General features: G+C 39.3%; 13 non-coding genes across 13 annotated transcripts; all 13 read right to left on the reverse strand.

Moving 5' to 3' along the window:
* Nucleotides 1–13,080: 13,080 nt before the first annotated feature.
* Nucleotides 13,081–13,163, reverse strand: TRNAL-UAA (transfer RNA leucine (anticodon UAA)). Its single transcript has one exon. It is a non-coding gene; the product is annotated as a tRNA-Leu (tRNA).
* A 1,208-nt stretch (nt 13,164–14,371) lies between these two features.
* Nucleotides 14,372–14,454, reverse strand: TRNAL-UAA (transfer RNA leucine (anticodon UAA)). The gene has a single exon. It is a non-coding gene; the product is annotated as a tRNA-Leu (tRNA).
* Nucleotides 14,455–15,289: 835 nt separating this feature from the next.
* Nucleotides 15,290–15,372, reverse strand: TRNAL-UAA (transfer RNA leucine (anticodon UAA)). The gene has a single exon. It is a non-coding gene; the product is annotated as a tRNA-Leu (tRNA).
* A 1,209-nt stretch (nt 15,373–16,581) lies between these two features.
* On the reverse strand, nt 16,582–16,664 carry TRNAL-UAA (transfer RNA leucine (anticodon UAA)). Its single transcript has one exon. It is a non-coding gene; the product is annotated as a tRNA-Leu (tRNA).
* A 299-nt stretch (nt 16,665–16,963) lies between these two features.
* On the reverse strand, nt 16,964–17,046 carry TRNAL-UAA (transfer RNA leucine (anticodon UAA)). The gene has a single exon. It is a non-coding gene; the product is annotated as a tRNA-Leu (tRNA).
* Nucleotides 17,047–17,500: 454 nt separating this feature from the next.
* Nucleotides 17,501–17,583, reverse strand: TRNAL-UAA (transfer RNA leucine (anticodon UAA)). Its single transcript has one exon. It is a non-coding gene; the product is annotated as a tRNA-Leu (tRNA).
* A 1,209-nt stretch (nt 17,584–18,792) lies between these two features.
* On the reverse strand, nt 18,793–18,875 carry TRNAL-UAA (transfer RNA leucine (anticodon UAA)). The gene has a single exon. It is a non-coding gene; the product is annotated as a tRNA-Leu (tRNA).
* A 298-nt stretch (nt 18,876–19,173) lies between these two features.
* On the reverse strand, nt 19,174–19,256 carry TRNAL-UAA (transfer RNA leucine (anticodon UAA)). Its single transcript has one exon. It is a non-coding gene; the product is annotated as a tRNA-Leu (tRNA).
* Nucleotides 19,257–21,001: 1,745 nt separating this feature from the next.
* TRNAL-UAA (transfer RNA leucine (anticodon UAA)) lies at nt 21,002–21,092 on the reverse strand. The gene has a single exon. It is a non-coding gene; the product is annotated as a tRNA-Leu (tRNA).
* Nucleotides 21,093–21,391: 299 nt separating this feature from the next.
* On the reverse strand, nt 21,392–21,474 carry TRNAL-UAA (transfer RNA leucine (anticodon UAA)). The gene has a single exon. It is a non-coding gene; the product is annotated as a tRNA-Leu (tRNA).
* Nucleotides 21,475–23,246: 1,772 nt separating this feature from the next.
* Nucleotides 23,247–23,329, reverse strand: TRNAL-UAA (transfer RNA leucine (anticodon UAA)). The gene has a single exon. It is a non-coding gene; the product is annotated as a tRNA-Leu (tRNA).
* Nucleotides 23,330–24,537: 1,208 nt separating this feature from the next.
* TRNAL-UAA (transfer RNA leucine (anticodon UAA)) lies at nt 24,538–24,620 on the reverse strand. Its single transcript has one exon. It is a non-coding gene; the product is annotated as a tRNA-Leu (tRNA).
* Nucleotides 24,621–24,919: 299 nt separating this feature from the next.
* On the reverse strand, nt 24,920–25,002 carry TRNAL-UAA (transfer RNA leucine (anticodon UAA)). Its single transcript has one exon. It is a non-coding gene; the product is annotated as a tRNA-Leu (tRNA).
* Between the last annotated feature and the right edge of the window lie 2,476 nt (nt 25,003–27,478).

Raw genomic sequence — 27,478 nt, forward strand, 5'->3', positions numbered from 1 at the left:
CCTCGGTCAAACTGTCAAGACTGAGGCCTTTGTTGACAGTGGGGCCGATGGGGTTTTCATGGACCGTCAATTCGCCCTGGAACACTCTGTTCCCTCAGTACCTTTGGCATCAGAGATTGAGATCTGTGGGTTAAACGGGAAACCATTGTCCCAGGATAAAATTACCTCCTGCACCAGCCAAATTCCTTTGTTTATTGGAGCCACACACTCTGAAAAATTGTCTTTCTATGTGACTGTCTGTTCTTTTGCCCCATTGGTTTTAGGGTTACCCTGGTTAAGGGCCCATAACCCTCAATTTAACTGGGTCTCTGGGGAGATTCTTAGTTGGGGTAGTGATTGTTTCAGGAGTTGCTTGAGCCTTCCAGTCAGGCTCTCGCAGCTAAGTTTGCCAGGATTGCCAGGATGTTATGCAGATTTTGCGGATGTGTTCTCCAAAAAAGTTGCGGAGGTACTACTTCCCCATCACCCCTATGACTGTGCCATTGATTTGTTGCCGGATGCTAAGCTTCCCAAGAGCAGGTTGTACTCCATGTCACGTCCTGAGACTCAGGCTATGGCAGAGTACATTCAGGAGAACTTGGCTAAGGGATTTATCAGACCCTCACAGTCCCCAGTTGGGTCGGGGTTCTTCTTCGTGGGTAAAAAGGACGGTTCGTTGCGACCCTGCATCGACTTCAGGGAATTAAACAGTATCACGATTAAAAACTCGTACCCACTGCCTCTCATTTCGGTTTTATTTGACCAGCTTCGTACTGCCACCATTTTTCTAAGATTGACCTACGCGGTGCTTACAATCTAATCTGAATAAGAGAGGGGGATGAATGGAAGACTGCCTTTAATACCCACTCAGGGCATTATGAATATTTGGTGATGCCTTTTGGGCTCTCTAATGCCCCGGCAGTCTTCCAGGAATTCATGAACGATGTGCTCATGGAATATTTGGATAGATTTTTAGTTGTTTATCTAGATGACATCCTAATCTTCTCCCATTCCCTGGAGGAACATCGGAAGCATGTACGCTTAGTCCTCCAGAAACTCAGAGACCACCAGCTTGGGGCGAAGCTGGAGAAGTGCGAATTTGAAGTCCAGCAAATCGCATTTCTAGGGTATATTTTCTCCTCAGAAGGTTTCCAAATGGAGGGTTCTAAGGTACAGGCAGTCCTGGATTGGGTGCAGCCCACTAGTTTGAAGGCGCTTCAGCGTTTTCTGGGCTTTGCGAATTTTTATAGACGGTTCATCGCTGGATTTTCGTCTATAGTGGCCCCCTTGGTGGCACTCACTAAGAAAGGGGCGGATGTTGCTCACTGGTCTTGTGAGGCCAAAGCGGCCTTTGCCCGTCTCAAAAGGGCATTTGTCTCGGCCAAGGTGCTGCGACACCCAGATCCAGAGCGTCCTTTTGTGGTAGAAGTGGATGCCTCTGAGATAGGTATTGGGGCAGTGCTCTCTCAGATGGGGGTGTCTGATAATCGCACAAAGGATGATAATATATTATCAGAGAGCGCTTGTAGCTAAATATATCAAATTTATTACATATATAACACAATAAAATAAACACATGTACACATGAAAATAAATAATTAATTAAAAAATTCCCCCTGCTGCAGCGGATTGAGTTTAACTGGATGCTTATATTATGTCCAAATTAAAGTGCTTATTGTGACCTTATTCTCAGTAAAGAGTCCCGAACAATATGCAGTCCTTTTTAGGAACAATTGATGATGCTTGCTGTTTAAATTCAGCTGTAAGTGTTTTTCACATACTCATAGAGATCTCCTTATGTGTCAGATAGGAGCCGGCTTTCCACTCCCGTTAATTAATGCCGCTAAGCGGCCAGGTGCTTTGGATACTTATGCTTTAGTATCTATTTCAACTGACTTTTTTCGTCCACTCTCACTGCGCTAGATAGGGCCACATTTGCAAGATTGTCCACTTTACTCACAGCCAGGAGTGGATCCGTTTAGTATCCGTGGACGGCCCCCGTTGTCAATCACAGCCACAGTCGAGAGAGGCACCGTCCTTGGTTGCGGGGTGCACCAGAGGATCTCTAGAGATGGTTAGCATCCACACACGGACAGTAGCACCAAAGGATATTACTCAACCGGAATCTGCTGGTAGTAGAAAGGACATCAGTATGGAATAAGCCCCAGTCCTTACGCGTTTCTCCGCAATTGTCAGTGTGCGGTTTCGTCAGAGGATGACACAGGGCTGTCCTGCATGCTATTTAAATATCAGGGGACCAATCATGTTAGAAACTACCTGCATTGGCACACCTAAATAATCATTGATTTAATCGCACATGTGTAAAATAAATTTCAGTCACATAACAACCCGTATAATACCATAATCTTTACAATATAAATACATAAGGTAGATTTATTATATTGCTGTACACTTATAAACCATAAAATGCTTTCTAAACAATAAAATACTTTATATTGTCTAATTGACGAAAGACAGAGGTGATGGCACTCATTCACTAATTACAAGCAAAAACAACAAGTCTACAGAGAATCCATATCTCCTATATAGACCACTCTAGCTTAGTGGTCTAATGCCTTGTGTTGATAACCGCAAGGTCCTGAGTTCAAATCCAAAGTGTTCCTATATGTGATATTGATTTCTAATTTGTATTTTTATTTCTTTCAATATTGTTGTTATTTCTATTCATCCATTATATACTCCCATATATTACAGCGCATACATAATTCTAACCAATATATAGAAACAGAAAAAATATATCAATACAACAGCAGAGCAATTTTTTAAAAGGGACCACAATCAATGATAATGAATCCCATTCAAAAACTGCACCCCTTATTTTAATGCACTTTTCAGAGTACATTCAATTCTACACCAGGGACAAAGTGACAAATTAATAACAAACTCAACAACCCAATAATAGATCTACACTCTATGAGTTGTTGTACGTGGTGCCACCATTTGCCAGATAGGTACAAATATAATCATACGTATAGGGAATAAGATAACAGGAAGAAAGAGGAGATAAGAGTGGAGAGATATATGGCGAAGAAAGGCTGACAGCAAACATTTCAACTAGCACCTGGAATTCATCTGATATTATTAATCTCCATATTCTCGTTTAGACCCTCGGGCACCAAAGTGCCCAGATTAAAAATCCAGAATGCTTCTCTTGTGCATAATTTATTGAACCTGTCGCCGCCTCTAGGAGTAGGGGCCACAGATTCGATACCTTGTACCTTTAGTGAGTCCACATTACCATCATGATGATGGGTAACGTGTCTTGACACACTATGATAAAGATTCCTCTTAAGGACATTTCGTCTGTGTTCCAAAAACCTGATATTAAGACTCCTAACTGTCCTCCCCACATACTGTTTCCCACATATGCAGCTTATCAGGTAAATGACGTACGTCTGTTGACAATTAATGAAGGTCTCAATTGCAAATTCCAATCCCAGTGTTGCTGATTTAAAAGAGATACTTCTATGTATTATAAATTTACAAGTAATGCAATTGGTCTTACCACATCTAAAACAGCCTACACTTTGATTTAGCCAGGTTTTCTTGACCAATGATTGTGTATTAGCTTGAAAAAAACTTGGAGATAGGTGATTTTTTAAATTCCTAGCCTTCTGAAATACCACTCTAGCCGAATCTCCCAAACAAGGGTTGAGAACTTTATCTAGTTTCAGGAGTTCAAAGTTTTTCTCTATAATTTTCCTAACATCCTCAGCATACGTGTTATATTTTGCTACAAAGGGCATGATCTGGTTGTTATCATGTCTAGCTTTTGATGCCCCCAAATTGGTAGTCGTGGAGAAGAGAGAACTTCTTTCTCTATTAACTACCCTTTTAAGGGAATCCTCCAGAAGTTTCTTAGGGTAACCCTGGTCGAGAAATGCATCTGTAAGAACATTGGATTGTTCATAGAACATCTCTTCATCAGTACAGTTGCGTTTCATCCTAAGATATTGTCCCATAGGTATGTTGTCTTTCCATTTATGGTGGTGGCAACTGCCATAATTTAAAAAACTGCTGCAGTCCACCTCCTTTCTATAGGTTTTGGTGACCAACGTATTGTCCCTAACCGAGAGAGCAATATCCAGATAATTAATGTGAGTAGAGTGACAAGAGTGACTAAACTTAAGCCCAAAAGTGTTCGAATTAAGATAAGAAAGAAAAGAAGACACACTAGAAGCCCCATCCCAAATAATAAACAGATCATCAATGTACCGACCATAGCGCACCAAATTCGCGCCGAAGGGTCCCCCCCAAATGTATTGCTCCTCAAAGAGCCCCATATAGAGATTGTCGAAGCTCGGCGCGAACTTGGTGCCCATGGCGGTACCGTGCACTTGAAGATAAAACTGTGAATTAAATAAAAAATAGTTCTGTGATAAAATAAAATTCATGGATTCCAATACAAACCCACATCGCTCGGGCGACAGCCCCACAGTAGATTCGAGAAATTGGCAACAGGCTTCCACCCCTCCTTGATGGGGGATGTTGGTGTAAAGAGACTCGACATCACACGTCAAGAGTACATAGCTCTCTCGCCACTCAATACCACTCACTAGATGGAGAAAGTGATTGGTATCTCTAATGTAGGACCGGAGCCCGACGACGTGGGGTTGTAAAAAGGAATCCACGAATGCTGACAGATTAGATGTGAGGGACCCTACACCAGATATAATTGGACGCCCTGGGGGTGCTACCAAGGACTTGTGAATTTTGGGAAGGTGGTAATAAGTGGGGATGACTGGATAAGGAGTAAAAAGAAATAAATACTCATCTTTAGAGATTGCTCCCTCGGTTAGGGCTTGCTGGAGAAAAGATTTAAAGACCTGAACATAGGTCGTTGTGGGATTGGAAGGAAGTCTAACATAGAATTTCTCGTTCCCCAATTGTCTCAAGGCTTCCTCATGATATATTGCCTTATCTTGTAGCACAACCCCTCCCCCCTTGTCTGCACTTTTGATGATGATGATGGTATGATCATCTTTAAGTGCTTTAAGGGCTCGTCTTTCATTAATATTTAAATTATCACCCTTTGTGACTCCCTTTTTCTTAATACATAAAGAACGAAAATCATTTAATGTTGAAGTATAGAAGGTCTCAATGTAGGAACTTCTGTGTTGAATAGGGTAGAATTCTGACTTCTTTTTGAAGGCTTTATTAACGCCAACCCCCTCATGTGTATTGTCTATAATATCAAAGACCCTCTTGATTCTTCTCTCACTATCCTGTTCTACATCGTCATTCCCCATTAGTAATGAATTCAAAATCTCCACTCCCCTTTGGTCCTCATCATTCAATATGATCGGTATACCTTCAATATCATGTTGTTTTAAAGATTTATTGATAAAGTACCTCTTACGGCACAAATCCCTGGTATACCTGTTGAGGGCCACAAAAAGCTCAAAAATGTCAGGTTTCACTGATGGAGCAAACTTAAGACCTTTGGCAATTACAGATTTTTCATGCTCACTCAGTACTCTAGATGATAAATTAAAAATGCCCTTGTTCCTTACCCTAGCCTTCCGTTTTTGGTGTTGTGTCTTAGTTCCTCCTCTACACCCTCTGGTTCTTCTGGTCTTGACCTTTTGGGGGTATTGGGTTGTAACATCTGGAATCTGTTTTGTACTTCCAGATGACCTCTCCCTGCTCCTAAAAAATCCTTCCTAGATTTCTGTTCAAACCTATATTCACCTTCCATCCCATATGGTTCCTTAGGTCTTGCTCCTCTACTTTCAAAAGACCCTCTCCTTTTGTTTTGAATATAATTCCCTTCTTTATTAAAACCTTTTCCTCTTTCTTGTTGTATTCCTTCATAACTTGGTCCCCCCCCATAACTAGTCGTTTTTATCTCATGATGACCATATGTGGATGAAGTATTTATTCTCCTATTCTTATTTGTATTGTACTGCTTGTTGTTATATGAATTTGTCTCATGTTCTTTCATTCTAACCTGATATCCTTCTCTCTCATTCCCTCCATTCCTAAATCTCCTATTATAGGATCTCACTTGGTCCAAATTATAATCTTTATTATCTCTTTCCAATTTTTTCCTTTTGAAAGCAATAAGTGATTGTTCAAAATCTTTAATCTCCGTATTTAATAACCCATCTCGTTCAACGAAATCCTTACTGGTTTCAAAAGGTTTGACCTGTTCCTGTATCTTTTCAATTTCTCTGGAAAGTTTGTGTACCTTTTCTTCCCTATACTTAATTAAAAGTCTAATAAGGGAAAAAGAACAGGAATCTAATATATCATTCCATTGTTTCGTCAAGTCAGGGTCATCTTTAAATGAACATGACTTGTGAATACGTAGACCCCGTGGAATCACTTTTGTGTCCAAATATTTTGTGAGGGTCACTTGATCCCACCAGTGGCGAGTTTCTGTTTTTAATAATGTTTCTAGTTCAAAAAATAACTTGCCAATTTCTGGTGTATCCGTGCCCACGACATCATTTTGTACAGTATTGTCTGCCATCAACCTCTGTCTCCTTAATAATCTATCAGTCACACTTTTAAAAGAAGACATATCTACAATAATCTAAAAATACCTTATAGCCGCTGCCAGAAACAAAACAGTAAAGAACCCACAAGAAAAGAAACAAATAATTCCAGCGCGTTACTAACACCTAACTCATACAATTTTGGGTCGTATGTGCTGAAATAAGCAGCTCTCAACTGGACAGTACTGAACTGTCCACACACAAAACAGCACAAAGGATGATAATATATTATCAGAGAGCGCTTGTAGCTAAATATATCAAATTTATTACATATATAACACAATAAAATAAACACATGTACACATGAAAATAAATAATTAATTAAAAAATTCCCCCTGCTGCAGCGGATTGAGTTTAACCGGATGCTTATATTATGTCCAAATTAAAGTGCTTATTGTGACCTTATTCTCAGTAAAGAGTCCCGAACAATATGCAGTCCTTTTTAGGAACAATTGATGATGCTTGCTGTTTAAATTCAGCTGTAAGTGTTTTTCACATACTCATAGAGATCTCCTTATGTGTCAGATAGGAGCCGGCTTTCCACTCCCGTTAATTAATGCCGCTGAGCGGCCAGGTGCTTTGGATACTTATGCTTTAGTATCTATTTCAACTGACTTTTTTCGTCCACTCTCACTGCGCTAGATAGGGCCACATTTGCAAGATTGTCCACTTTACTCACAGCCAGGAGTGGATCCGTTTAGTATCCGTGGACGGCCCCCGTTGTCAATCACAGCCACAGTCGAGAGAGGCACCTCCCTTGGTTGCGGGGTGCACCGGAGGATCTCTAGAGATGGTTAGCATCCACACACGGACAGTAGCACCAAAGGATATTACTCAACCGGAATCTGCTGGTAGTAGGAAGGACATCAGTATGGAATAAGCCCCAGTCCTTACGCGTTTCTCCGCAATTGTCAGTGTGCGGTTTCGTCAGAGGATGACACGGGGCTGAAATTGATTTCTAATTTGTATTTTTATTTCTTTCAATATTGTTGTTATTTCTATTCATCCATTATATACTCCCATATATTACAGCAAATACATAATTCTAACCTAAGAAACTTCTGGAGGATTCCCTTAAAAGGGTAGTTAATAGAGAAAGAAGTTCTCTCTTCTCCACGACTACCAATTTGGGGGCATCAAAAGCTAGACATGATAACAACCAGATCATGCCCTTTGTAGCAAAATATAACACGTATGCTGAGGATGTTAGGAAAATTATAAAGAAAAACTTTGAACTCCTGAAACTAGATAAAGTTCTCAACCCTTGTTTGGGAGATTCGGCTAGAGTGGTATTTCAGAAGGCTAGGAATTTAAAAAATCACCTATCTCCAAGTTTTTTTCAAGCTAATACACAATCATTGGTCAAGAAAACCTGGCTAAATCAAAGTGTAGGCTGTTTTAGATGTGGTAAGACCAATTGCATTACTTGTAAATTTATAATACATAGAAGTATCTCTTTTAAATCAGCAACACTGGGATTGGAATTTGCAATTGAGACCTTCATTAATTGTCAACAGACGTACGTCATTTACCTGATAAGCTGCATATGTGGGAAACAGTATGTGGGGAGGACAGTTAGGAGTCTTAATATCAGGTTTTTGGAACACAGACGAAATGTCCTTAAGAGGAATCTTTATCATAGTGTGTCAAGACACGTTACCCATCATCATGATGGTAATGTGGACTCACTAAAGGTACAAGGTATCGAATCTGTGGCCCCTACTCCTAGAGGCGGCGACAGGTTCAATAAATTATGCACAAGAGAAGCATTCTGGATTTTTAATCTGGGCACTTTGGTGCCCGAGGGTCTAAACGAGAATATGGAGATTAATAATATCAGATGAATTCCAGGTGCTAGTTGAAATGTTTGCTGTCAGCCTTTCTTCGCCATATATCTCTCCACTCTTATCTCCTCTTTCTTCCTGTTATCTTATTCCCTATACGTATGATTATATTTGTACCTATCTGGCAAATGGTGGCACCACGTACAACAACTCATAGAGTGTAGATCTATTATTGGGTTGTTGAGTTTGTTATTAATTTGTCACTTTGTCCCTGGTGTAGAATTGAATGTACTCTGAAAAGTGCATTAAAATAAGGGGTGCAGTTTTTGAATGGGATTCATTATCATTGATTGTGGTCCCTTTTAAAAAATTGCTCTGCTGTTGTATTGATATATTTTTTCTGTTTCTATATATTGGTTAGAATTATGTATGCGCTGTAATATATGGGAGTATATAATGGATGAATAGAAATAACAACAATATTGAAAAAAATAAAAATACAAATTAGAAATCAATATCACATATAGGAACACTTCGGATTTGAACTCAGGACCTTGCGGTTATCAACACAAGGCATTAGACCACTAAGCTAGAGTGGTCTATATAGGAGATATGGATTCTTTGTAGACTTGTTGTTTTTGCTTGTAATTAGTGAATGAGTGCCATCACCTCTGTCTTTCGTCAATTAGACAATATAAAGTATTTTATTGTTTAGAAAGCATTTTATGGTTTATAAGTGTACAGCAATATAATAAATCTACCTTATGTATTTATATTGTAAAGATTATGGTATTATACGGGTTGTTATGTGACTGAAATTTATTTTACACATGTGCGATTAAATCAATGATTATTCAGGTGTGCCAATGCAGGTAGTTTCTAACATGATTGGTCCCCTGATATTTAAATAGCATGCAGGACAGCCCCGTGTCATCCTCTGACAAAACCGCACACTGACAATTGCAGAGAAACGCGTAAGGACTGTGGCTTATTCCATACTGATATCCTTCCTACTACCAGCGGATTCCGGTTGAGTAATATCCTTTGGTGCTACTGTCCGTGTGTGGATGCTAACCGTCTCTAGAGATCCTCTGGTGCACCCCGCAACCAAGGACGGTGCCTCTCTCGACTGTGGCTGTGATTGACAACGGGGGCCGTCCACGGATACTAAACGGATCCACTCCTGGCTGTGAGTAAAGTGGACAATCTTGCAAATGTGGCCCTATCAAGCGCAGTGAGAGTGGACGAAAAAAGTCAGTTGAAATAGATACTAAAGCATAAGTATCCAAAGCACCTGGCCGCTCAGCGGCATTAATTAACGGGAGTGGAAAGCCGGCTCCTATCTGACACATAAGGAGATCTCTATGAGTATGTGAAAAACACTTACAGCTGGATTTAAACAGCAAGCATCATCAATTGTTCCTAAAAAGGACTGCATATTGTTCGGGACTCTTTACTGAGAATAAGGTCACAATAAGCACTTTAATTTGGACATAATATAAGCATCCGGTTAAACTCAATCCGCTGCAGCAGGGGGAATTTTTTAATTAATTATTTATTTTCATGTGTACATGTGTTTATTTTATTGTGTTATATATGTAATAAATTTGATATATTTAGCTACAAGCACTCTCTGATAATATATTATCATCCTTTGTGCTGTTTTGTGTGTGGACAGTTCAGTACTGTCCAGTTGAGAGCTGCTTATTTCAGCACATACGACCCAAAATTGTATGAGTTAGGTGTTAGTAACGCGCTGGAATTATTTGTTTCTTTTCTTGTGTCTGATAATCGCCTTCATCCCTGTGCTTACTTTTCCCGTAAAGTTTCGTCTGCCGAGATGAATTATGATGTGGGTAACCGGGAATTGTTGGCTATAAAGGATGCACTCGGGGAGTGGAGACACTGGCTTGAGGGGGCTAAGTTTGTGGTCTCAATTCTCACCGACCATAAGAATCTGGCATATTTAGAGTCAGCGAAGCGGCTCAATGCCAGGCAAGCACGATGGGCTTTGTTTTTTGCTCGCTTTAATTTTTTGATAACATATCGCCCTGGGTCAAAAAACATCAAGGCTGATGCGCTCTCGTGGAGTTTTGCTCCAGTCCAAGAGACCACCGAGGAGCCATTGCCCATTGTGTCCCCATCATGTATTAAAGTGGGCATTACCCAGGACCTCTTGTCATTAGTCCTTAGAGCACAGGAGCAGGCTCCTCCAGACCTTCCGGTAGGTCTCTTGTTTGTGCCTCCTAGGTTAAGACAGCGAGTGTTCCTGGAATTCCATGCCAAGAGGTCGGCAGGGCATCCGGGTATTGCCAGAACTCGGGAGTTGCTGACTAGGGCGGTGTGGTGGCCCTCGGTGGCTAGGGATGTGGATCAGTGGGTTCGGGCATGTGACGTTTGTGCCCGAAATAAAACTCCTAGAGGGGTTCCTGTCGGCCCATTACATCCACTCTCTATTCCATCTAAGCCATGGACCCACATTTCCATGGATTTTGTGGTGGACTTGCCCAAATCCTCGGGGATGACAGCCATTTGGGTTGTCGTTGACAGGTTTTCGAAGATGGCGCATTTCGTTCCACTGGTTGGGTTGCCATCGGCCAGACGCCTGTCTGAGTTATTTATGCAGCATGTTGTGCGCCTCCACGGGTTGCCACTTGATGTGGTCTCTGACCGTGGATCCCAGTTTGTGGCCAAATTCTGGAGGGCATTTTGTTCTGATCTCCAGATTTCTGTGAGCTTGTCGTCAGGCTACCATCCACAGTCTAATGGGCAGACTGAGAGGGTGAACCAGTCCTTGGAGCAGTTCCTCAGGTGTTATGTCTCCAAGTGTCATACTGACTGGGTTGCTCATCTGTCCATGGCGGAGTTTGCCTATAACAACGCGGCTCACTCTGCTACAGGGATCACTCCCTTCCTTTGTGTGTATGGGCATCATCCTAAGGCCAATTCTTTTGACCCCCAGGATTCCACGCCTGGTGGTTCCTCTGTGGTTTCTGCCCTTAGGGGTATTTGGAGGAAAGTTAAGAAAGCCCTTGTGTCTGTGTCATTAGTGACCAAAAGGGTTTTTGATAAGCGGAGAAGACTCTGCAGCTTCAAATTAGGAGACTTCGTCTGGTTGTCCACCAAGAATTTGAAGTTGAGACAGCCATCTCATAAGTTAGGCCCCCGGTTCATCGGCCCTTATAAGATCACCAGGGTTATCAATCCGGTGGCATTTCAGTTAGATCTGCCCCGTTCATTGGGTATCAATAAAACATTTCATTGTTCCCTTTTAAAACTGGCGGTTAGTAATCCTTCTTCCAGTGGAAGACCTTCTCCTCTTCTGATACGGGGTCAGAGGGAGTGTGTGGTTGAAAGGGTTCTTGACTCCAAGATGGTTCGGGGTCGGCTGTCATTTTTGGTGCACTGGAAGGGGTATGGCCCGGAGGAGCGGTCGTGGGTGCGCAGTTGTGCTCTTCATGCCCCCAGACTGATACGCTCTTTCATCTCGCAGTTCCCCATAAACCCGGTGGTAGGGGTTCTTTGACCCCTCGTCAGAGGGGGGGTACTGTTAGGATCTCCTGCTCTGTGCTGCCACGTCGCCATGGCAACCGGGAGGCAAGTGTTAGCGAAGTAACCTGAGCGCAGCTGATACTCCAGTCCGGGTTTTTACTGTGTAGTGGTTACAGGCTCTGTGCACGGCAGGGAATCCGGCGCTGGTTTTGTGCTCACAGTCTGTGAGGTCTGAGTGGGGCGTGGACAGCACCTGCTATATAAACCATCCTCTCAGGCTAGGCAAATGCTGCTGAATCTTTGTTTGTTAGTCAGTTCCAGAGAGTTAGCTAGTACTGTGTGACTTTGTATTTACTTGTTGCTTACTGCGAATAGGCCTTGGGATTCGGTACTTCATTCTGCCAATCCGGACCTAGCAGTAAGACTGGAGTCAGTTGTTTAACCTGCTGGGGTTCTTTTGCTATTCTGTGAACCCAGCAGGTTTGCGGCTGTACTCTCAGACCTGCTTGCTTAATCCTCCCTCACTGTGCAGGGCGTCCAGGTGTCAGTTTAGTGGCAGTAAGCTGAACCTGTGCCCTGCAAGTGGGGGTTAGGATTGTGGATACTCTCCTTGTGTCTATATTTCTATCTCTGACCAAGGAGTTTATTCCCACACCCGTTGGTAACCCTTTGGGGTTTTTTCTGTTGCTCTTAGCAACATCATTTCGGGTGCTCCACATGTTAAATCACTACATCTCGCTTCATTGTCCGCTATATTCCATCTGAGCATTCCTGACACTAGAGAGACACCCAATTCCTGAGCCTTTGGGCTTCCCCGTTCATTTTGTGTTTATTAGTTATTCCATCACCTCCTGTGTATGTTGTGTTATACTGTCTGTGAGTTCGTTTTGCCTCGCATCCCTCTCTGTTCATACACCGGTATACTCCTGTTAGCACTGGTGTGCGTAACACATAAATCTGGTAATTGTTTTTTTTTTTAAAGTATGATACTTATATTTCTATTCTTCACAACAAGTAAGGCTTTTATGAATAAAAAGTTTCATAATAATTCCATATTTGTTTAAAGACATTAATTTTCACCACATTTCGAACTGCTCATCTTTCAAGACTGTCCTTTCTTTTGAATGATTACAAGCAACATTTGTAGATAGTTGCTATCATTCTTTTTTTGCCCTGTCACATGTCAAGGATTTTGTGGAACAAGTATGGTGGTTTACAAATGCAAGCAACATCAACTTTTGTACATGTCCTTAATTAATAATGTTATTCCTTGTACATATTTAGAAATCTGAAATTAACATGCATACCAGAATTGGGGTTCTATCCCATGCAGATATATATCCATTGGATCTTAAGTCCAATGCCTTAACCACTCGGCCATCCTGGTGTGGTGCCCAGGAGCTTTTCATGGCAAATACTAATGCACTATTCATGTTAATTATGAAGTGCATGGTTAACTTTGTACTGTTTGGAGTTTAAAATATTACATAACTGGGTATTTTAATGGATATTAGGATATCATTGTTTACTTTATATATAGAAAATCAGTTTCTTTGGAGAAAATGGATTGAAAATATTTTTTTATGAAAGTACTGTAGCTTAAGTTATTGACTTTCACCATAGTTTGAAAGTTTTCCCTAATTGACAAATTCTTCCTCATTTGGTTAGCTGAAATTGAAATAAAAACCAGAAGTGGGGATCTATCCCATGCAGATGTAAATCCATTGAATCTTAAGTCCAACACCTTAACCACTCGGCCATCCTAATGTGAGGCTTTTGACATTTTCATGGCAAATACTTTTGCAAAGCATTGGACCCAGTTAAAAAGCTTCCGTGCGGGATCCTGGCTATCATAATACTGACACCATAATCGTACCCACCAGCCATAATAACGGCACCAAAATGCCAACAGAGGTGGGATTAACAGCATGAATATACTGACACCTAGAATTCTGAATGTCCTCTCAGCAGGATGTAATCTTGTCCTGCCACGGGGAGGGGGGAGGTTAGGTTTAGGCATTAGAAGGGGGGTTACAGTGTAGGGTCAGGTAGGTTAGAGTTAGGTACCAGGGAGGGAGGGTTTGGTTTAGTCACTTAGAAGAGGAGGTTAGTGTTAGACACCAAGCAGGGAGCATTAGCTTTAGGCATTGGGGAATGGAGGGTTAGTGTTAGGCATCCCGGGGAGGGTAAGGTTTAGGCACCCAAGGAGAGGGTGTAAGGGTTAGACACCCAAAAGGGAGGATTAGGGTTAGGGCAGGGAACATGGAAGGGTTATGGTATTAACTGCAGGGCTGTCAGGATTTGAATGGTCAGGTTGCCGATGTCGGTATTCTGACCATAGGCATCCAGTCCATCAGGATTACATTCTGAACCCCATTGCATATGTATATGTTAATGTGCATGGTCAACTTTTATGCAAACTTTGTACTGTTTGGAGTCTAAATTATTACATAAGTTTATTTGCACTGTCACATTTCAATGCTTTTGTGGAACATGTATGGTAGTTTACAAATGTAAACAAAATGACTCTTGTACATTTCCCTAATCGTTTATATTGTTCCTTGTACATATTTAGGAATCTGAAATTAAAATACATACCAGAAGTGGGGTTCGAACCCACGAGGATATATATCCATTGGGTCTTAAGTCCAACGCCTTAACCACTCGGCCATCCTGATATGTTGCCCAGTATCTTTTCATGGCAAATACTATTGCACTATTCATGTTTATTTTCCTGTGCATTGTTAACTTTGAACCGCTTGGAGTTTAAAATATTACATAACTTTGGGTATTTTAATGGATATTATGATATCATTGTTTCTTTTCTTCATAGAAAGCCAGGTTCTTTGAAAAAATGGATTGAAAATATTTTTTAGCAATGTATTTTAAGTTAATGATTTTCAGACAATTTTGAGAGTTTTCCCTAATTGCCGAAATCTTCATCGTAAATATATTGTTAGCTGAACTTAAAATGCATACCAGAAGTGGGGATCAAACCCAAACGGATATGTATCCATAGGATCTTAAGTCCAACGTCTTAACCACTCAGCCATCCTGGTGTGATTGTCATGTCAAATACTATTGCAAAGCATATGTATCTTTTAATGTGCATGGGCAATGATTCAACAAACTTTATACTGCTTTGACTGTAACTTATTACATAAGTCTGGTAATTGGTGTTTTTTTAAAAGTATGATACTTATATTTCTATTCTTCACAACAAGTAAGGCTCTTATGAATAAAAAGTTTCATAATAATTCCATATTTGTTTAAAGACATTAATTTTCACGACATTTCGAACTGCTCATCTATCAAGACTGTCCTTTCTTTTGAATGATTACAAGCAACATTTGTAGATAGTTGCTATCATTCTTTTTTTGCCCTGTCACATGTCAAGGATTTTGTGGAACAAGTATGGTGGTTTACAAATGCAAGCAACATAAACTTTTGTACATGTCCTTAATTAATAATGTTATTCCTTGTACATATTTAGGAATTTGAAATTAACATGCATACCAGAATTGGGGTTCGATCCCATGCAGATATATATCCATTGGATCTTAAGTCCAATGCCTTAACCACTCAGCCATCCTGGTGTGGTGCCCAGGAGCTTTTCATTGCAAATACTAATGCACTATTCATGTTAATTATGATGTGCATAGTTAACTTTGTACTGTTTGGAGTTTAAAATATTACATAACTGGGTATTTTAATGGATATTAGGATATCATTGTTTACTTTCTTTATAGAAAATCAGTATCTTTGGAGAAAATTGATTGAACATATTTTTTTTATCAAAGTACTGTAGCTTAAGTTATTGACTTTCACCATAGTTTGAAAGTTTTCCCTAATTGACAAATTCTTCCTCATTTGGTTAGCTGAAATTGAAATAAAAACCAGAAGTGGGGATATATCCCATGCAGATGTAAATCCATTGAATCTTAAGTCCAAAACCTTAACCACTCGGCCATCCTAATGTGAGGCTTTTGACATTTTCATGGCAAATACTTTTGCAAAGCATTGGACCCAGTTAAAAGGCTTCCGTGCGGGATCCTGGCTATCATAATACTGACACCATAATCGTACCCACCAGCCATAATAACGGCACCAAAATGCCAACAGAGGTGGGATTAACCGCATGAAAATACTGACACCTAGAATTCTGAATGTCCTCTCAGCAGGATGTAATCTTGTCCTGCCACTAGGAGGGGGGAGGTTAGATTTAGGCATTAGAAGGGGGGTTACAGTGTAGGGATAGGTAGGTTAGAGTTAGGTACCAGGGAGGGAGGGTTTGGTTTAGTCACTTAGAAGAGGAGGTTAGTGTTATACACCAAGCAGGGAGCATTAGCTTTAGGCATTGGGGAATGGAGGGTTAGTGTTAGGCATCCCAGGGAGGGTAAGGTTTAGACACCAAAGGAGAGGGTGTAAGGGTTAGACACCCAAAAGGGAGGATTAGGGTTAGGGCAGTGAACATGGAAGGGTTATGGTATTAACTGCAGGGCTGTCAGGATTTTAATGGTCAGGTTGCTGATGTCGGTATTCTAACCATAGGCATCCAGTCCATCAGGATTACATTCTGAACCCCATTGCATATGTATATGTTAATGTACATGGTCAACTTTTATGCAAACTTTGTACTGTTTGGAGTCTAAATTATTACATCAGTTTATTTGCACTGTCACATTTCAATGCTTTTGTGGAACATGTATGGTAGTTTACAAATGTAAACAAAATGACTCTTGTACATTTCCCTAATCGATTATATTGTTCCTTGTACATATTTAGGAATCTGAAATTAAAATACATACCAGAAGTGGGGTTCGAACCCACGCGGATATATATCCATTTGATCTTAAGTCCAACGCCTTAACCACTCGCCCATCCTGGTATTTTGCCCAATGTCTTTTCATGGCAATTACTATTGCACTATTCATGTTTATTTTGCTGTGCATTGTTAACTTTGATCCGCTTGGAGTTTAAAATATTACATAACTTTGGGTATTTTAATGGATATTATGATATCATTGTTTCTTTTCTTCATAGAAAGCCAGGTTCTTTGAAAAAATGGATTGAAAATATTTTTTTAGCAATGTATTTTAAGTTAATGATTTTTAGACAATTTTGAGAGTTTTCCCTAATTGCCAAAATCTTCATCGTAAATATTTAGTTAGCTGAAATTAAAATGCATACCAGAAGTGGGGATTTAACCCACGTGGATATGTATCCATTGGATCTTAAGTCCAACGCCATAACCACTCGGCCATCCTGGTGTGATTGTCGTGTCAAACACTATTGCAAAGCATATGTATCTTTTACTATGCATGGGCAATTATTCAGCAAACTTTATACTGCTTTGACTGTAACTTATTACATAAGTCTGGTAATTGGTGTTTTTTTTAAAGTATGATACTTATATTTCTATTCTTCACAACTAGTAAGGCTCTTATGAATAAAAAGTTTCATAATAATTCCATATTTGTTTAAAGACATTAATTTTCACCACATTTCGAACTGCTCATCTATCAAGACTGTCCTTTCTTTTGAATGATTACAAGCAACATTTGTAGATAGTTGCTATCATTCTTTTTTTGCCCTGTCACATGTCAAGGATTTTGTGGAACAAGTATGGTGGTTTACAAATGCAAGCAACATCAACTTTTGTACATGTCCTTAATTAATATTGTTATTCCTTGTACATATTTAGGAATTTGAAATTAACATGCATACCAGAATTGGGGTTTGATCCCATGCAGATATATATCCATTGGATCTTAAGTCCAATGCCTTAACCACTCAGCCATCCTGGTGTGGTGCCCAGGAGCTTTTCATTGCAAATACTAATGCACTATTCATGTTAATTATGATGTGCATGGTTAACTTTGTACTGTTTGGAGTTTAAAATATTACATAACTGGGTATTTTAATGGATATTAGGATATCATTGTTTACTTTCTTTATAGAAAATCAGTTTCTTTGGAGAAAATGTATTGAACATATTTTTTTTATCAAAGTACTGTAGCTTAAGTTATTGACTTTCACCATAGTTTGAAAGTTTTCCCTAATTGACAAATTCTTCCTCATTTGGTTAGCTGAAATTGAAATAAAAACCAGAAGTGGGGATCTATCCCATGCAGATGTAAATCCATTGAATCTTAAGTCCAAAACCTTAACCACTCGGCCATCCTAATGTGAGGCTTTTGACATTTTCATGGCAAATACTTTTGCAAAGCATGGGACCCAGTTAAAAGGCTTCCGTGCGGGATCCTGGCTATCATAATACTGACACCATAATCGTACCCACCAGCCATAATAACGGCACCAAAATGCCAACAGAGGTGGGATTAACCGCATGAATATACTGACACCTAGAATTCTGAATGTCCTCTCAGCAGGATGTAATCTTGTCCTGCCACGGGGAGGGGGAAGGTTAGATTTAGGCATTAGAAGGGGGGTTACAGTGTAGGGATAGGTAAGTTAGAGTTAGGTACCAGGGAGGGAGGGTTTGGTTTAGTCACTTAGAAGAGGAGGTTAGTGTTAGACACCAAGCAGGGAGCATTAGCTTTAGGCATTGGGGAATGGAGGGTTAGTGTTAGGCATCCCGGGGAGGGTAAGGTTTAAGCACCCAAGGAGAGGGTGTAAGGGTTAGACACCCAAAAGTGAGGATTAGGGTTAGGGCAGGGAACATGGAAGGGTTATGGTATTAACTGCAGGGCTGTCAGGATTTTAATGGTCAGGTTGCCGATGTCGGTATTCTGACCATAGGCATCCAGTCCATCAGGATTACATTCTGAACCCCATTGCATATGTATATGTTAATGTGCATGGTCAACTTTTATGCAAACTTTGTACTGTTTGGAGTCTAAATTATTACATAAGTTTATTTGCACTGTCACATTTCAATGCTTTTGTGGAACATGTATGGTAGTTTACAAATGTAAACAAAATGACTCTTGTACATTTCCCTAATCGATTATATTGTTCCTTGTACATATTTAGGAATCTGAAATTAAAATACATACCTCAAGTGGGGTTCGAACCCACGTGGATATATATCCATTGGGTCTTAAGTCCAACGCCTTAACCACTCGGCCATCCTGGTATGTTGCCCAGGATCTTTTCATGGCAAATACTATTGCACTATTCATGTTTATTTTCCTGTGCATTGTTAACTTTGAACCGCTTGGAGTTTAAAATATTACATAACTTTGGGTATTTTAATGGATATAATGATATCATTGTTTCTTTTCTTCATAGAAAGCCAGGTTCTTTGAAAAAATGGATTGAAAATATTTTTTAGCAATGCATTTTAAGTTAATGATTTTCAGAGAATTTTGAGAGTTTTCCCTAATTGCCAAAATCTTAATCGTAAATATTTAGTTAGCTGAAATTAAAATGTATACCAGAAGTGGGGATCAAACCCACGCGGATATGTATCCATTGGATTTTAAGTCCAATGCCTTAACCACTCGGCCATCCTGGTGTGATTGTCGTGTCAAATACTATTGCAAAGCATATGTATCTTTTAATGTGCATGGGCAATGATTCAACAAACTTTATACTGCTTTGACTGTAACTTATTACATAAGTCTGGTAATTGTTTTTTTTTTAAAGTATGATACTTATATTTCTATTCTTCACAACAAGTAAGGCTCTTGTGAATAAAAAGTTTCATAATAATTCCATATTTGTTTAAAGACATTAATTTTCACCACATTTCAAACTGCTCATCTATCAAGACTGTCCTTTCTTTTGAATGATTACAAGCAACATTTGTAGATAGTTGCTATCATTCTTTTTTTGCCCTGTCACATGTCAAGGATTTTGTGGAACAAGTATGGTGGTTTACAAATGCAAGCAACATTAACTTTTGGACATGTCCTTAATTAATAATGTTATTCCTTGTACATATTAAGGAATCTGAAATTAACATGCATACCAGAATTGGGGTTCGATCCCATGCAGATATATATCCATTGGATCTTAAGTCACATGCCTTAACCACTCAGCCATCCTGGTGTGGTGCTCTGGAGCTTTTCATGGCAAATACTAATGCACTATTCATGTTAATTATGATGTGCATGGTTAACTTTGTACTGTTTGGAGTTTAAAATATTACATAACTGGGTATTTTAATGGATATTAGGATATCATTGTTTACTTTCTCTATAGAAAATCAGTTTCTTTGGAGAAAATGGATTGAAAATACTTTTTTTATCAAAGTACTGTAGCTTAAGTTATTGACTTTCACCATAGTTTGAAAGTTTTCCCTAATTGACAAATTCTTCCTCATTTGGTTAGCTGAAATTGAAATACAAACCAGAAGTGGGTATCTTTCCCATGCAGATGTAAATCCATTGAATCTTAAATCCAACACCTTAACCACTCGGCCATCCTGATGTGAGGCTTTTGACATTTTCATGGCAAATACTTTTGCAAAGCATGGGACCCAGTTAAAAGGCTTCCATGCGGGATCCTGGCTATCATAATACTGACACCATAATCGTATCCATCAGCCATAATAACGGCACCAAAATGCCAACAGAGGTGGGATTAACAGCATGAATATACTGACACCTAGAATTCTGAATGTCCTCTCAGCAGGATGTAATCTTGTCCTGCCACGGGGAGGGGGGAGGTTAGGTTTAGGCATTAGAAGGGGGGTTACAGTGTAGGGTCAGGTAGGTTAGAGTTAGGTACCAGGGAGGGAGGGTTTGGTTTAGTCACTTAGAAGAGGAGGTTAGTGTTAGACACCAAGCAGGGAGCATTAGCTTTAGGCATTGGGGAATGGAGGGTTAGTGTTAGGCATCCCGGGGAGAGTAAGGTTTAGGCACCCAAGGAGAGGGTGTAAGGGTTAGACTCCCAAAAGGTAGGATTAGGGTTAGGGCAGGGAACATGGAAGGGTTATGGTATTAACTGCAGGGCTGTCAGGATTTTAATGGTCAGGTTGCCGATGTCTGTATTCTGACCATAGGCATCCAGTCCATCAGGATTACATTCTGAACCCCATTGCATATGTATATGTTAATGTGCATGGTCAACTTTTATGCAAACTTTGTACTGTTTGGAGTCTAAATTATTACATAAGTTAATTTGCACTGTCACATTTCAATGCTTTTGTGGAACATGTATGGTAGTTTACAAATGTAAACAAAATTACTCTTGTACGTTTCCCTAATCGATTATATTGTTCCTTGTACATATTTAGGAATCTGAAATTAAAATACATACCAGAAGTGGGGTTCGAACCCACGCGCATATATATATATATATCCATTGGATCTTAAGTACAACGCCTTAACCACTCGGCCACCCTGGTATGTTGCCAAGAGTCTTTTCATGGCAAATACTATTGCACTATTCATGTTAATTTTCCTGTGCATTGTTAACTTTGAACCGCTTGGAGTTTAAAATATTACATACCTTTGGGTATTTTAATGGATATTATGATATCATTGATTCCTTTCTTCATAGAAAGCCAGGTTCTTTGAAAAAATGGATTGAAAATATTTGTTTAGCAATGTATTTTAAGTTAATGATTTTCAGAGAATTTTGAGAGTTTTCCCTAATTGCCGAAATCTTCATCGTAAATATTTAGTTAGCTGAAATTAAAATGCATACCAGAAGTGGGGATCAAACCCACGTGGATATGTATAAATTGGATCTTAAGTCCGACGCCTTAACCACTCGGCCATCCTGGTGTGATTGTCGTGTCAAACACTATTGCAAAGCATATGTATCTTTTACTGTGCATGGGCAATTATTCAGCAAACTTTATACTGCTTTCACTGTAACTTATTACATAAGTCTGGTAATTGTTGTATTTTTTAGAGTATGATACTTATATTTCTATTCTTCACAACAAGTAAGGCTCTTATGAATAAAAAGTTTCATAATAATTCCATATTTGTTTAAAGACATTAATTTTCACCACATTTCGAACTGCTCATCTATCAAGACTGTCCTTTCTTTTGAATGATTACAAGCAACATTTGTAGATAGTTGCTATCATTCTTTTTTTGCCCTGTCACATGTCAAGGATTTTGTGGAACAAGTATGGTAGTTTACAAATGCAAGCAACATCAACTTTTGTACATGTCCTTAATTAGAAACATAGAAACATAGAAACATAGAAACATAGATTTTGTCTGCAGATAAGAACCACTTGGCCCATCTAGTCTGCCCTTTTTTTTTTTTATTCATTATTTTTATCTCTAACCTTATTTGATCCTTATTTCTTTGTAAGGATATCCTTATGTCTATCCCATGCATGTTTCAATTGCTCTACTGTCTTAGCCTCTACCACCTCTGATGGGAGGCTATTCCACTTGTCCACTACCCTTTCTGTGAAATAATTTTTCCGCAAATTTCTCCTGAACCTCCCCCCCTCCAGTCTCAGTGCATGTCCTCGTGTCCTATTGCTTCTCTTCATTTGGAGAATATTTCCCTCCTGGACTTTGTTAAAACCCTTGATATATTTGAAAGTTTCTATCATGTCCCCCCTTTCCCTTCTCTGCTCCAAACTATACATATTGAGATTTCTTAGTCTTTCTGGGTATGTTTTGTGATGTAGGCCATGCACCATTTTAGTTGCCCTCATATGTACAGTTTCTAATGTATTAATATCCTTTTGAAGATATGGCCTTCAGAACTGAATACAGTATTCTAGATGAGGCTGTACCAATGACCTATACAGTGGCATTATTACTTCTTACTTTCTGCTGCTGATTCCTCTCCAAATGCAGCCAAGCATCTGACTAGCCTTCCTCATTGCCTTGTTACATTGCTTACCTGCCTTTAAGTCATCTGAAATAGTGACTCCTAGATCCCTTTCCTCCTCAGTAGTTTCCAGTATAGTGCCATTAATACTATATTTATCTTTAGGATTTTTGAGACCCAAGTGCATGATTTTGCATTTTTTGGCATTAAACTGTAATTGCCAGACTCTTGACCATTCCTCTAGTCTACCTAGATCCTCAATCATTTGTTTTACCCCACCTGGTGTGTCTACCCTGTTGCATACCTTTGTGTCATCTGCAAAAAGGCATACTTTCCCTTTAATGCCATTTGCAATGTCACCAATAAAGATATTAAAAAGCACTGGTCCAAGTACAGATCCCTGGGGTACTCCACTGGTAACATTTCCCTCCTGTGAATGCACTCCATTTACCACAACTCTCTGTTTTCTATCCTTCAACCAAGATCTTATCCATTCAATAATCCTAATATCCAATCCCAAACTTTCAAGTTTATTTAGCAGTCTGCGATGTGGAACAGTGTCAAAAGCCTTACTAAAGTCTAGATAAGCTATATCCATGGCTCCACCTTTATCCATCACTTTAGTCACACAATCAAAAAAGTCAATAAGATTTGTTTGACATGATCTCCCCCCAGTGAATCCATGCTGTTTGTACAAGGAATAATTAATAATGTTATTCCTTGTACATATTTAGGAATCTGAAAATAACATGCATACCAGAATTGGGGTTCGATCCCATGCAGATATATACCCATTGGATCTTAAATCCAATGCCTTAACCACTCAGCCATCCTGGTGTGGTGCCCAGGAGCTTTTCATGGCAAATACTAATGCACTATTCATGTTAATTATGATGTGCATGGTTAACTTTGTACTGTTTTGAGTTTAAAATATTACATAACTGGGTATTTTAATGGATATTAGGATATCATTGTTTACTTACTTTATAGAAAATCAGTTTCTTTGGAGAAAATGGATTGAAAATATTTTTTTATCAAAGTACTGTAGCTTAAGTTATTGACTTTCACCATAGTTTGAAAGTTTTCCCTAATTGACAAATTCTTCCTCATTTGGTTAGCTGAAATTGAAATGCAAACCAGAAGTGGGGATCTATCCCATGCAGATGTAAATCCATTGAATCTTAAGTCCAAAACCTTAACCACTCAGCCATCCTAATGTGAGGCTTTTGAAATTTTCATGGCAAATACTTTTGCAAAGCATGGGACCCAGTTAAAAGGCTTCTGTGCGGGATCCTGGCTATCATAATACTGACACAATAATCGTACCCACCAGCCATAATAACGGCACCAAAATGTCAACAGAGGTGGGATTAACAGCATGAATATACTGACACCTAGAATTCTGAATGTCCTCTCAGCAGGATGTAATCTTGTCCTGCCACGGGGAGGGGGGTGGTTAGGTTTAGGCATTAGAAGGGGGGTTACAGTGTAGGGACAGGTAGGTTAGAGTTAGATACCAGGGAGGGAGGGTTTGGTTTAGTCACTTAGAAGAGGAGGTTAGTGTTAGGCACCAAGCAGGGAGCATTAGCTTTAGGCATTGGGGAATGGAGGGTTAGTGTTAGGCATCACGGGGAGGGTAAGGTTTAGGCACCCAATGAGAGGGTGTAAGGGTTAGACACCCAAAAGGTAGGATTAGGGTTAGGGCAGGGAACATGGAAGGGTTATGGTATTAAATGCAGGGCTGTCAGGATTTTAATGGTCAGGTTGCCGATGTCTGTATTCTGACCATAGGCATCCAGTCCATCAGGATTACATTCTGAACCCCATTGCATATGTATATGTTAATATGCATGGTCAAATTTTATGCAAACTTTGTACTGTTTGGAGTCTAAATTATTACATAAGTTTATTTGCACTGTCACATTTCAATGCTTTTGTGGAACATGTATGGTAGTTTACAAATGTAAACAAAATGACTCTTGTACGTTTCCCTAATCGATTATATTGTTCCTTGTACATATTTAGGAATCTGAAATTAAAATACATACCAGAAGTGGGGTTCGAACCCACGCGGATATATATCCATTGGATCTTAAGTCCAACGCCTTAACCACTCGGCCATCCTGGTATGTTGCCCTGGGTGTTTTCATGGCAAATACTATTGCACTATTCATGTTTATTTTCCTGTGCATTGTTAACTTTGAACTGCTTGGAGTTTAAAATATTACATAACTTTGGGTATTTTCATGGGTATTATGATATCATTGTTTCTTTTCTTCATAGAAAGCCAGGTTCTTTGAAAAAATGGATTGAAAATATTTTTTTAGCAATGTATTTTAAGTTAATGATTTTCAGAGAATTTTGAGAGTTTTCCCTAATTGCTGAAATCTTCATCGTAAATATTTAGTTAGCTGAAATTAAAATGCATACCATAAGTGGGGATCGAACCCACATGGATATGTATTCATTGGATCTTAAGTCCAACGCCTTAACCACTCGGCCATCCTGGTGTGATTGTCGTTTCCGATACTATTGCAAAGCATATGTATCTTTTAATGTGCATGGGCAATTTATTCAGCAAACTGTATACTGCTTTCACTGTAACTTATAACATAAGTCTGGTAATTGTTGTTTTTTTAAAAGTATGATACTTATATTTCTATTCTTCACAACAAGTAAGGCTCTTATGAATAAAAAGTTTCATAATAATTCCATATTTGTTTAAAGACATTAATTTTCACCACATTTCGAACTGCTCATCTATCAAGACTGTCCTTTCTTTTGAATGATTACAAGCAACATTTGTAGATAGTTGCTATCGTTCTTTTTTTTGCCCTGTCACATGTCAAGGATTTTGTGGAACAAGTATGGTGGTTTACAAATGCAAGCAACATCAACTTTTGTACATGTCCTTAAATAGAAACATAGAAACATAGAATTTGTCTGCAGATAAGAACCACTTGGCCCATCTAGTCTGCCCTTTTTTTTCCCATTATTTTTATCTCTAACCTTATTTGATCCTTATTTCTTTGTAAGGATATCCTTATGTCTATCCCATGCATGTTTCAATTGCTCTACTGTCTTAGCCTCTACCACCTCTGATGGGAGGCTATTCCACTTGTCCACTACCCTTTCTGTGAAATAATTTTTTCGCAAATTTCTCCTGAACCTCCCCCCCTCCAGTCTCAGTGCATGTCCTCATGTAATATTGCTTCTCTTCATTTGGAGAATGTTTCCCTCCTGGACTTTGTTAAAACCCTTGATATATTTGAAAGTTTCTATCATGTCCCCCCTTTCCCTTCTCTGCTCCAAACTATACATATTGAGATTTCTTAGTCTTTCTGGGTATGTTTTGTGATGTAGGCCATGCACCATTTTAGTTGCCCTCCTTTGTACAGTTTCTAATGTATTAATATCCTTTTGAAGATATGGCCTCCAGAACTGAATACAGTATTCTAGATGAGGCTGTACCAATGACCTATACAGTGGCATCATTACTTCTTTCTTTCTGCTGCTGATTCCTCTCTCAATGCAGCCAAGCATCTGACTAGCCTTCCTCATTGCCTTGTTACATTGCTTACCTGCCTTTAAGTCATCTGAAATAGTGACTCCTAGATCCCTTTCCTCCTCAGTAGTTTCCAGTATAGTGCCATTAATACTATATTTATCTTTAGGATTTTTGAGACCCAAGTGCATGATTTTGCATTTTTTGGCATTAAACTGTAATTGCCAGACTCTTGACCATTCCTCTAGTCTACCTAGATCCTCAATCATTTGTTTTACCCCACCTGGTGTGTCTACCCTGTTGCATACCTTTGTGTCATCTGCAAAAAGGCATACTTTCCCTTTAATGCCATTTGCAATGTCACCAATAAAGATATTAAAAAGCACTGGTCCAAGTACAGATCCCTGGGGTACTCCACTGGTAACATTTCCCTCCTGTGAATGCACTCCATTTACCACAACTCTCTGTTTTCTATCCTTCAACCAAGATCTTATCCATTCAATAATCCTAATATCCAATCCCAAACTTTCAAGTTTATTTAGCAGTCTGCGATGTGGAACAGTGTCAAAAGCCTTACTAAAGTCTAGATAAGCTATATCCATGGCTCCACCTTTATCCATCACTTTAGTCACACAATCAAAAAAGTCAATAAGATTTGTTTGACATGATCTCCCCCCAGTGAATCCATGCTGATTGTACAAGGAATAATTAATAATGTTATTCCTTGTACATATTTAGGAATCTGAAATTAACATGCATACCAGAATTGGAGTTCGATCCCATGCAGATATATATCCATTGGATCTTAAGTCCAATGCCTTAACCACTCAGCCATCCTGGTGTGGTGCCCAGGAGTTTTTCATGGCAAATACTAATGCATTATTCATGTTAATTATGATGTGCATGGTTAACTTTGTACTGTTTGGAGTATAAAATATTACATAACTGGGTATTTTAATGGATATTAGGATATCATTGTTTACTTACTTTATAGAAAATCAGTTTCTTTGGAGAAAATGGATTGAAAATATTTTTTTATCAAAGTACTGTAGCTTAAGATATTGACTTTCACCATAGTTTGAAAGTTTTCCCTAATTGACAAATTCTTCCTCAGATGGTTAGCTGAAATTGAAATACAAACCAGAAGTGGGGATCTATCCCATGCAGATGTAAATCCATTGAATCTTAAGTCCAAAACCTTAACCACTCAGCCATCCTAATGTGAGGCTTTTGAAATTTTCATGGCAAATACTTTTGCAAAGCATGGAACCCAGTTAAAAGGCTTCCGTGCGGGATCCTGGCTATCATAATACTGACACCATAATCGTACCCACCAGCCATAATAACGGCACCAAAATGCCAACAGAGGTGGGATTAACAGCATGAATATACTGACACCTAGAATTCTGAATGTCCTCTCAGCAGGATGTAATCTTGTCCTGCCACGGGGAGGGGGGAGGTTAGGTTTAGGCATTAGAAGG

Source organism: Pseudophryne corroboree, unplaced genomic scaffold, assembly GCF_028390025.1.
Source record: "Pseudophryne corroboree isolate aPseCor3 unplaced genomic scaffold, aPseCor3.hap2 scaffold_513, whole genome shotgun sequence".
Lineage (NCBI taxonomy): Eukaryota > Metazoa > Chordata > Amphibia > Anura > Myobatrachidae > Pseudophryne > Pseudophryne corroboree.